Raw genomic sequence first — 11,893 nt, 5'->3', positions numbered from 1 at the left:
CAAGTGTACAGAAATCAATTGACTTTTGGCTGTTAACGTTTTATCCTGTGACCCTGACAAGCTCATGTACTGTATTAGTTCTAGAGGTTCTTTTGTAGATTTCTTAGGATTTTGCGCATAGTCCTAGACAATCTCATCCATCCATGAGTAGTGACCATTTTATCCTTCCCCCATTCAAACTTGAATTCTTGTTTCTCTGGTAGCCAGAACTAGATCTACTGACCCCCATTCTGTCATGATATTCAAGAGCAGTTAACACACCAAGTCACAAAGCAATTGACAGTATTCTGAGTTCTAGGTGACCACTGAGGATGCTTAGGGGAAAGACATCTGAAATAATGAGAAGTGTGTTGGCCCTAAGATGTGAGAGACCTAGCCTTGAAATAGTTTTTATTGGCCAGAGCTAGAGAGTAGAACCCTGCCTTCCTACAGTGGGGAGATTAGGTTGTAGCCAGGAGTGGGAAGAATCTAGCCTTTAGCACAGTCCTGCCACTCTAAGCCAGGAGTTCCTTTGTGGGTCAGGTATCTGAGTTGTAGCTGCCCTTGTCTGGGTGACTGCTCTGTCCACAAACTGGCATGAAGGACTGAGGTCCTCATTATAGAGGGGGAGGGGTTTTGGGGAGAGAGACCTCAATAGGCATCAGGGAAAAGGACATGCCCTGGCATAGGGTAGAGAACTGAGAGGGAATCATGAGAAGCCCGACTCTTGTGCCAAACTTCTGGAGGACTGGAGGAATAGTCCCTCCAGGCCCTAGTTTCCTTATCTCTAAAAGAAGAAGAGGAGTTCTGTTCTGACTTCACAAGGTGCTTGAAAGAAGACAGTGAGGTAATAGACCCAGATATGAAAGAGAAAAGGTATTATTGGAGTATAAGGTCATACTAGGTGAATTACCATACCTGAACCAAACCTCCCTAAAAGTTGAGTTCTGTGGGAGAGTCAGGGTGTGAGGGTAAACAGTATGCCCTCTTTTGATACAGGGTTCTCTTGATAGCCTTTATGTTTCCCCTGATTAGCTGCTTCTGCTAGATGGCCCTCTAAGCTGTACTCACTGAAGGCTTTGGTTGAAGTTTGGGCATGGCCACTCAGCTTTTCCAGCGTTCTGTCTCTGCATGGTCAGGAAATGGGGGAAGGCGCTCTCTGCTTTTCAGCCCTTCAGCATTCACCCGCATCATACAGATGTTTTAGCAGTAGGGCTCAAGCCCTCTGGGGTAGACTCCTACTCTTTTGTAATATGACTTTACCGCTCCTTCCACCAAGAGGCAAAGTCTTTTTCCCCACCCCTTTTATAGGAGCCGACTAATAAAATGCGGAGGAAGTGCTGACATGAGGATACCGTTTTCACCCTCTTGGGATGCTGGCCCGAAAGGCTGTGCCATAAAGGAACTTGGCATGAAATATCTTGTAAGGAGAGAGAGGCCCAGCAGATCCAACTACCCAGCTGAGCCCAGCCTCTAGCTGACCCATTAGCTGAGACAGCTGCATGAGTAAGCCCAACAGACATCAGAACTGTCCAGTCGTGCAGAATCATAGACATAAACCATTTTAAACTACGAAGTTTTAATGTACTTGTTAGATTGCAATAAATAACTCATATACCTAACTTTTTTTTTTCCTAATCCTCCTTCCCACTGGTCTTCTATATTTCGAAAGGCCTGCCTTTTTTATGAGGTCAGAATGTGTTTTTCCAGCCGCCTCGGCCAATATTCAGTTCCGTATTGTCCTGAAGTCTATTTTCACAGGGCTCATGTTGGCTCTGAGGCTGTATATCTTAAATGCAATCTCATTGGTGAGTCACTGATGCATTCCTACTTGGCTTTGCCTGGAATTAAATGGATCAACACATAGGCTTTTAGAATTTTTTTTTATTAAGAAATCACAGACTTGTGATCTTAGACTTTTGCCTGTGGCCAAGGTAGAGTATAGGGACCAGATTTACCCTCTCACTTCATCATTGTCCCCTAGTTTGCCACCATCATGCTAAATATACTCCAGATGTGATACTCCAGAAGTGATGTACTGAGGACAGCCAGCCCATACTCCCCTTGATCTGGCCTCTGCTGACCTCTCTAGCCTTCCCTCGTTAAGTAACCCTTCCTCCTACTATTTCCTCCTCTGACATCCATCTGTTGCACCTTTCTTGCCATATTATTTGCAGTTTGTTGCACATTCCACGATCTATCATGCCTCGGCATCTTTCCTTAGGTGCTGCCCTTTCCCTCCTAGCTAGCCAACGTAAACACGGCCTCCATTTTAAAGACTCTGTTTAGATCTGAAACCTTCTTGATGCTCTCAGAGTGAGTTGACTCCATAATCCATGGTCCTTTGTTGATACAGCAGTCCTTGTGCCTACAGCGCTTCACAATACTCATTCATGTTTGTCTCCCTTTCTAGACTGAGATTAGTCTCCACTGCAGTGTCTGACACACACTAGTTGCTTAATAAACACAGAAGGAAGTATGGGAGGAAGGAACGTGTATCACAGAATCTGAAAGGATAGGGATGTCCACAGGGCTAGAGGGTGAGCTCATGCAAAAGCTGAGTGTTCCTTCTGAGTGATGAAAACACTAGCTTGATATCATGGCTAACAGAGCCATGGCGGCATTAATTGGGACTTTGCTAATTTTGAAGGAATAACAAATTGGATCTTCTATTTTATAGCATTGATCAACAGAGTTTGTTCAACTTAAATACTGTGATACAAAGAAGACCAAGCATTTCAGGTAACCATTATACACTTGACAAGTAACCCTTTCCATATAAACGATTGATGGACTAAATTAGAAAATACTCTCGTCTGTTCATTAAAACAGATTTCCCTGAAGATCTGTACTGAGGAGCAATTTATTAGCATAGTTCCACTAGATTCCTGAAGGCAATAAAACTGAATTTCTTTTAATATGCTTTATGATTCAGTCAAGCCAACACTTGTCAGTGGGACCTAGTTAATTTGAATTAACTATATTTGAAGTCTTAGCATTACAGATCAAGAGCAGAGTGATTCATTCAAATGGTGTGTCTTTGTAGCTTGTCTCATAAAATTACTGGAAACACAGAGAAACCTAATGCCGTTTTGAACGAGATAAAGGAGATGTCCCTGATATACTTTGGCCTCTAGATTTGAAGCTTAATGAGCTTGGTGACATACTAGTTGTAGGGGAGCTGTAGCAACAGCCCTGACATTTAACAGACACTTGCCCCTCCTCCTTGTCCTAAAAAGAAAGAAAGAAAGAAAAGAAAGAAGGATGGAAAGAAAAAGGTAATAGAAAGCCAACTTGTATACACATATACCCACAGACCTTTCCTGTGGCATAAGGGATTTAAATGAAGAAAATAAAAGGCCAGTCATGGAAGGTCATCCTGTTAGAACAGAAGGTGGTTACCTGGGGAGAGGATCTTGCTACACATGAACACATGTCTTTTGGGAAAGCAAAGAGGCGATTAATGCTGGGTGGTGCTCCACAAACAGGGCCTTAGACATTTCTTCCAGCTATGATTTTTGTACTTTACTAAAAATGTCCTGGAGCTGGGGTTTTAAAGAATCAACACAGAAGGAAGTATGGGAGGCTTTGGGGAAAGCTGAGGTGAGTATGAAGCCCTCCTCTCCCATCAGAAAGCAATGTTGGGCTCCTGAGACAGATTATGTCCTTTCCTGAGCTTCAGAGGTGGAGCCATAGCTGGGCATGTGACATAAGATCTAGGAATTCCAGGAGCTTCCTCCTTTCTCCTTTCCCCAGTAGCCCAGCAGATTATTCTGGGGGCCACCACGGCTGTGGTTCCCCCTCCAAGCCAAACTAAAACCAAGGTGGCTTGATACCCTGAACTGAACAAGAAGGCAATATTCTGAACTTGGATGGAACCCCCTGGTTCTGTATATTCCAATTGTGTCTCTTCATTGACACACTGTTTTTCATTCATCTTTGCAATGTCCTTCCTTTGCATTCCTGCCATTTTTTTCCTAATCGCACTGAGCTTAGGTATGAAGATTTCAGGGCTAACCTGCCCTTCCAGGTTACGTTTACAGGGCTTAGAGTGCAACCCTCTGCAAACGGGTCTGGGAGCACAACTTTAGTCTTCCTAGCCCTTTTCTAAGCAGTGAATTCTGAAATCATGGTTCTTCTATATATTTAAATATAAATGTATGTTAAAACATATATAGCACCATATATGTGTATATAAGCACATATAAAAACATTTCTGCTTTTGCATGTTTGCTTTCCTATATCATTGGCTGACACTCCCAACTGGCTCTTCTGCCCCTCTTCTCTGAGATGCCCCTCTCCTTCTGCATTTCTTCCCACTTCGTTTAACAGCTGTTTGGTGATCCACTATGAACAACACCTATATCTCAGGTCCTTTGGGGGAGTGAGAGATGCAAATCACACTGCCCACCCTCAAGTCCTTATAATTTGATAGGGGAAAGTAGAAAAAAAAAAACACAAAATGACTGTAAACGATCATTATTCCATTTTTGAGCACCTGTTATATGTTGGTGCTTTAAATATAATGTTCTATTTGATCCTTGCAAACCTTGTAAAATAGTGGTATCATCCCCCCATTTATAGCCTGTCAAGGAATTTCCTTAAGGTTATACTGCTAGTAAGTACAGAGCTGGGATTCAGACCTGGGTCAACATCTCCAAGAGTGTCTTCTGTGAGCTACACTACTGTGTCAGGAGACCTCCTTCTGCAGATCACAAAGGCAGATGCCGTAACAGTGATGTGAGCTTCCAAGGAGGAGCTGAACCTGGGAAGTTTCTGGAAACACATTTGAGGTAGGTGGGCTTGTCTACATCTCCTGAGCAGCAGCTCCTGGGGTAGAATTAAATGTGCAAGAGATCCATTGAGGGTTATGCCTGATGACAGACAAAGGAGAAAAAACAGAAGCTTTGGATTTCAACACAGGAAAGAAGAGTGGGTAGGAAGCATCACAGATGACAACACTGTTCCCAGAAAGTTTCAGCCAGGCCAAAGGGACATCCTGAAGCCAGGAGTCCCACGTTGTACAGGGATGGATCTGTATGAGGATCCCTGCTTCACCAGCTGGGCAGAACCTGTGTGACCTTACTGGATCCAGAAGGGCGAGTCTGCTGTGCTCTGCACACAGCAGATCTGAATAGGGCGTTTTCATGGCTGCCATGAGAGGCTTAGAAGAATTGGTTAAATTTTGGGAATAGCTAGGCTGAGAATGACAGTTGAGACAGAACGCTTTCTATAGAACCACTAGTCTCTTGAGATACTTTTTGAGAAAACTAGACTGGGAACATATTACATTCTCCTTTCTTATCATGCACATTAATTTGAAGCTCTGAGAAGTTCCACCTGAAGAATGGGTTCATTAATCCAACAGCTCCCAAATCTGTTTGATCACAGAGTTCTTCCTGTATATGTAAATTCTATAGTTCTTTCTATGTATGTAATTCTGTTACTGCGCTGGATAAATAGTGGCCAAAAAAAACCTCTGAGAACTCCGTGCTTGTTTAGAAAGTTAGGTTAGGCCATACTTGGGAGGGCTGTAGCCTGTTTAACCCGGTGCATTGGTGGCTTTATGGAGGGGTTCTGAAGAGGGGAGTCATGCATTCAGTTGTGGTATCTGGTGGTGATGTGTAGTGATGACTGGAGCAAGAGGGTGGTCCTCAGAGTTAATCCCTGAGTACTCACAGCCATATGAGCCTCAGGATGTCCCCTTTAAATCTCTTGAAATATGATTGCTATTTCCAACCAAGAGTCTAGGAGAACTCAACTGGTGGGAGGAATGGTGGGTCACCCAGTAGCAAACTGACCAACCTCCTACGGCCAGAAATAATGGCCTATTGTGCCTCTGGCTTCCTCACCAGCTTCCCTCTGTACTGAGTGTCCAGGTGGCTGCCAGCCAAGCTGTCCTTGTGACTTTCCCAGGCTTCAGAACTCTTCACCCTCCTTCCACTGCCTCCCACACCAGCCCAAGAGATACAGGGCAAACACACAGTGGATGCAGGCAGCCGTGAGATCTGAGTCATGAGACATTCTCAGCAGTGACCCAGTGACAAGTCTGTGGAGAAGCCAGGTCTCCTCTCCCTTCACTGGAAGTTCATACCCCTACTATAAATTTACCAGGGAAATTTTTGAAGCCAACTATCTCTGTTAATGCACTATGACAAGGATGGTCCAAAGCAGTGGAGTCTCTGAATTTTCTGCAAAAATGATTAATTTTCCTCAGTGGGTAAGGCTTTGACCATGGGGAGGCAATGGGAATGGTGGTTAAAAGCATATGCATGTGATCTGGAGAGCTGTAGAATGCTTCTCCTTCCCCTAGTCACTGCTGGGCTTTAACAGGCAGTCTAGATCAGTGATTTTCATGCTTTGGTATACCTGAGAATAATAGCCCAAAGTTGTGTGCACAAAACCAGACACACTGTCCTTTATGCACAATTTCAGGGATTTTTCACAGGTATTGGCTTGACTTTCCTGAGCCCAGTTACTCCCAGCATGCCCCTCACCTCCAGCAATGGGCCCTAATTCCCCCAAATATTTTAAGTTCCTCTATTCACTTTTACCCTCCTTAGTTTTCACCCTGGTACTAGCTGTGCTTCCTTCTTTCTGTTTTGTCCTCTCACTGCTGGCCTCCCTGCTACCCTCTCCCTTGATGCCCTCTAGAACCTTGTTCTAATGTAAATAAACTACCCTAAGTCTTCAGCTTCACTGCTGAATGCTTTCACTCTTCTCACCTTAGCAAAAAAGGACATTTACCCACAGATGTTCCATCTTCCCAGAGGGAAGCCTGCTCATTCTCCCATGCCCTCTTGCACTCAAGGGCTGGACATAGGGTTGAGAGGGGTGGCCCCCCCCCCTTTTTTTTTTTTAACAGACAGAGATCACAAATGGGCAGGTTGGGGGAGGAAGCAGGTTCCCCACTGAGCAGAGAGCCCAATGATGCGGGGCTCGATCCCAGGACCCTGAGATCATGACCTGAGCTGAAGGCAGAGGCTTAACCCACTTAGCCACCCAGGCGCCCCAGGGTGGCCACTTTGTTTTACTCCTCTGCCCTCCTATAAAATCACCCTCCTATGAAATTACTTCCATCATCAGTTCTACCATCCTCTACTCTTTATCCTTTATGACCAGCTTCCTGGTTACTCCCCTGTGTTCCCTGAGGACTTTAGCACCTGACTCCCAGTTTTCCTCTCTACCTTTTATCGTAGCAACATCCCGGTGACTTCAGTATCCCTGCCGGTAACTTGTGCCTATCCCACCATTGTGTATTGACTGTGTGTGGGGCAGTTAGCTCCAACAACCTAGACTCACCTGTCATCTTTAACCTCTTCAACTCCAGTGAATCTCCCTTGCACTCCACCCTTCCATGGCTACTCGCCACCCCAAATGCTCAACTGCTAAACCTTCCATCTCAATATCCCACATTCTAACCATAACCACAGCTTTCAATCCTCCCCCACTCTCTCTCATCTCAGTATGTGTTTGTTTCAATCACATGAAGATTCCCAGTTCTTAGCCCCAACACTGTCCTTAGACCTGGGCAAAAGGGCTCTCCCACCCTGGGCTTCCTACTTTTTTTTTTTTTTTTTTAAAGATTTTATTTGTTTATTTGACAGAGAAAGAAGTCACAAGCAGGCAGAGAGAGAAGGGGGTGGGGGAAGCAGGCTCCCTGCTGAGCAGAGAGCCCGATGAGGGGCTCGATCCAGGACCCTGAGATCATGACCTGAGCTGAAGGCAGAGGCTTAACCCACTGAGCCACCCAGGCACCCCATGGGCCTCCTACTTTAGAGGGCCCCACTCAAAACCTTCTCAGACTCTGCCTATTCTTATGGGTTGAGGAGTCTGCAGGGCCAAAGAAACATGCCCACATGATCACCCTCTCCGTAGCTGGACCAGACTCTGGATACAGAAGCTTTGTCTTTCCCACTGGAACAGTCCTGAGCTTGCTCCGGGCCTGCATGGATTTCTTTCCCAGAGTCCTTTCTCTTGAGCATGAACTGAACTGCTAGTGACACACCCTTAAGTCCACAAAGTGGTCAAGGATTGTGTGTATGTGAGGGGGGATGGATGTGTGGGTTGGGGTGTACCCCTCACATTGTGTGCTGGGGCAGGAAAAGAAAGACTGTGAATCTCAGGCTGTCTCTCCCTATGTGACCTCATCTGGTACAGGCAGCAACAGGACTGACTCCTAATAAGGAAACCTTTGAAATTTGCCTGGCTGGATTTCAGAACTGTTATGGACTCCTGTGTATGCCCGATTTCCCCCTTTTTGACCAGGGGTATCTTTAGCAGTTATCCTGTACCTATCCTACCCCATGTGTGTTAGATGTATGTATGTGTTGGGGGGCAGACAGCTTGTCTCTTTAGTTCATAGGTCTTTAAGTCAAGAGGAAGTGTGCTGAAGTTGCTGTACTTAAGGAAATATACCTGAGAAGCCTCTTGCTGGTGCTGTAAAGGCTGCAAAGGTTTGGGGGAGGTCTTGGGAGGGAGTTAATATATTTTCCATGTAGGAGAAATGTAAATAATGTGACCAGACTTTGGATATATATCCATATATACATATATATACACACACACGTACACACATATACACACATATGTGTGTATACACACATATATACACGTGTGTATATACATGTATACACACATGCGTATATATGTTTGCACATACATGTATGTATACATATACACATGTATGCATGTATATGCATATACACACATGCACATACACATATACACACATATATACATATACATATACGTATATGTATATACATATACATGCATATATACATGCATACATATACACACATATATACATATGTATATATGTACATACACAATACATATATGTGTGTATATACATGTATATATGTATACACATATGCATATATGTATATATATATACACACATATGTGTGTGTGTATTTATTTATTTAAAATATATCCACAGATTCTTTGACACTCCTTTCAAAACATGGAGCCTAATTTTTTTCCTCTTGAGCATGGACTGGTCTGAATAACTCCTAACAAACAGAATAAGGCAGAAATGACAGTGTGATTTCTGACAATGGATCACATGAGAAATTGAGGCTTTGGGGCACCTGGGTGGCTCAGTGGGTTAAGCCTCTGCCTTCGGCTCACGTCATGATCCCAGGGTCCTGGGATTGAGCCCCACATTGGGCTCTCTGCTTGGTGGGGAGCCTGCTGCCCCCTCTCTCTCTGCCTGCCTCTCTTCCTACTTGTGATCTCTGTTAAATAAATAAATAAATAAATAAATAAATAAATAAATAAAATCTTTAAAAGAAAAAAAAAGGAAGAAACTGAGGCTTTGATCTTCTCTATTGGATCACCTGCTCTGGGAGAAGCCCCCTGCCATCTCATGAGGACACTCAAGCAGCCCTAGGGAGAAATGCACATGGTGAAGAACTGAGGCCTCTTGCCAGAGGCACATGAGGGAGCCGTCTTGGAAGCAGATCGCTTCCAGATGACTGGAGCCCCAGCTAATATCTTGACCGCAACTTCGATGGGAGACCCTGAGCTAGAGCCATCCAGCGAGGCCAATTTTTAACCCACAGAAACTTTCAGATCATAAAATGTTTTGTTGTTTTAAGATATTACAACATTCCACTCACTGCTCTTTGGCTTCCACTCACCTTCGGCTTCCAGGAAATTACTCCCTCCGGAATTTTCTTTTAGTCTCCTGGCCATTCACTGTGCACTTGGAATAGCAATACTCCTAAAAGCTTCTGCTATCTTCATTGCTATCCTATCTCTTATTGACTTTAATCACACCCATGGATAGTCATAATTAAAACTAAAATTTTCATGGCAGTGTCTCCTATCCTTTCTCCTAGGCTTCATAATTGTCCACCGGACAACTCCATGTTGATGTGGCCCCTGGCTCCCCATCCTTATCTGAAATGGAATCAATCTCTTTCCTTTGATTCCCTCATCTTCCATCCTCACACCTGTCCCTCTTCCTGTAGCCCTTACAACACTGAGTGGAATCTTTGTCCTTCCAGTTGCTCAGGTCAGAAATGTTGCTCCCAGGCATCCCAGATTCCTCTTCACGTGCCGCTTTTAGGACCTTTAGAATCTGACTCCACCCAACATCTTTAGACTAATCTCTCAACCTTTCCTGCATGTTTTTCCATCTTTACTTAATTACTTGTAGTTTCCAAAGAATTCTTGCCACTTGAAACATGTATGGGTTTGCACATGCCTCTTTCTAGAATTTTGCTTTTCCAGTCCTTGATCTGTTTAACATTTATATTAAATATTAATTTATATTAAATTAAATTTATATTAAATATTAAATAAGCTTTTTAATATTTATAACCTCTCCTTTCAGACTTTAGGGCAAGTGTCTTCTCAGTCTGACAATGCCCACAAATCTCTGTGCTTGCATTTAGCCCTGTATTTGCAATTCCTGAATTCCTCATCCTTTGCCATGAGACAGTTTTCCATGGAGTTTCGACATGTCTTGCGACTGCTTTTATGCCAAACTATCTTTTCAAGATGTCTGCATAGCAAACAGCCTTGGAAGGTAGAGGTAGTGTGTCTCTCTGAGGCAGAGAGCAGATTTTATTTCCTGAGAAGTATGTCTCATACACATACACATAGTGTGCACAGCTTCTATGTAGGGTGTTCTGAATTACTCCTGGGGACAGAGAGGGCAAGGGGTACTAAGTCAACCGTGAATCATATGTTACCTGCTGTGCTACAAATAATAAAGTCCTTTGTCTCTGGCCTTCGAGTCTCGAGTCTTCTGCCAACATTTATGAACCTGTGAAACTAAGGCAGACTAATTTGTTAGATTAACTTGCAAGAATGGCAAAATCTTGGAGCCTTCATAGTTCTTCACACCTCCACACACACTGGACTGGAAGTGCCTTAAGAGCAGGAAGTACAGCTGAGTGGATTCTGCTTCCCCTGTGGGTGACACAAGTAGTTGCTCTGTAAGTGAGGGCTGCTACTAATGCTGCTTTGGTCTAAAAGACTTTGATGTTTGGGGGTTTTGTTGTTTTTGTTTTTGTATTTGTTTTTGAGAGAGTGGGAAAGCACACACAGGAGCAGGGCAGGGGCAGAGGGAGAGAGAGAGAATCCTAAACAGGCTGCTTGCCCAACTCAAGTGTCCAGAGTCCAAAGTGGGGCTCGATCTCACCACCCTGAGATCATGACCGGAGCCAAAATCAAGAGTCTGACGCTTAACCGAGTGAGCCACCCAGGTGCCCCCAAAAGGCTGCTTCACTGACTGAGCCACCTAGGCACCCCAAAAGGGCTTTGAATGAAAGCACTAGAATATATTTACTGAATCCAACTTTTTTTTTTTAAGATTTTATTTATTTATTTGAAAGAAAGAGATCACAAGTAGGCAGAGAGGCAGGCAGAGAGAGAGGGGGAAGCAGTCTCCCTGCCGAGGGCTCTATGCGGCTCGATGTGGGGCTCAATGCGGGCGGGGCTCGATGCGGGCGGGGCTCCATCCCAGGACCCTGAGATCATGACCTGAGCGCCCCCTGAATCCAACTTTTAAATAAATCACCATCATTCTTCTCCTGGTTATTGGGTATTGTGTACATTCCTTGTGTTCCTAGAGGCTAAAGCCTTAGGTCTGTGTTTTGTGGCAAAGTGAAATTCTCTGGGGGTTAAAAATGCTACAGGTATTTCTCAGAGTGGATAAGCCCTACTGCAGGTAATGTAGGTAACTGAGCATAGTCTAGGTTTTTCCAGGAAGGTGGTTGTGTTATACTGCATCTGAGATAAGACGTCAGTCTCTGCCATTAGCTTCACAAAAGGCCAGAGAAAAAAGTTCCAGCGCAGCCAGGCTGATTTCAGCTCCACCTGTCTGAGCTTGAAGGAAGAATTAATCAGTGTTTCTGGTGCCTGAGCAAAGACCCTTACTTTGCTAATCTGCTACAGG

The sequence above is a fragment of the Mustela lutreola genome, chromosome 4 (genome assembly GCF_030435805.1).
Source record: "Mustela lutreola isolate mMusLut2 chromosome 4, mMusLut2.pri, whole genome shotgun sequence".
Taxonomy (NCBI): Eukaryota; Metazoa; Chordata; class Mammalia; order Carnivora; family Mustelidae; genus Mustela; species Mustela lutreola.
Note: the sequence above shows the minus strand (reverse complement) of the source record.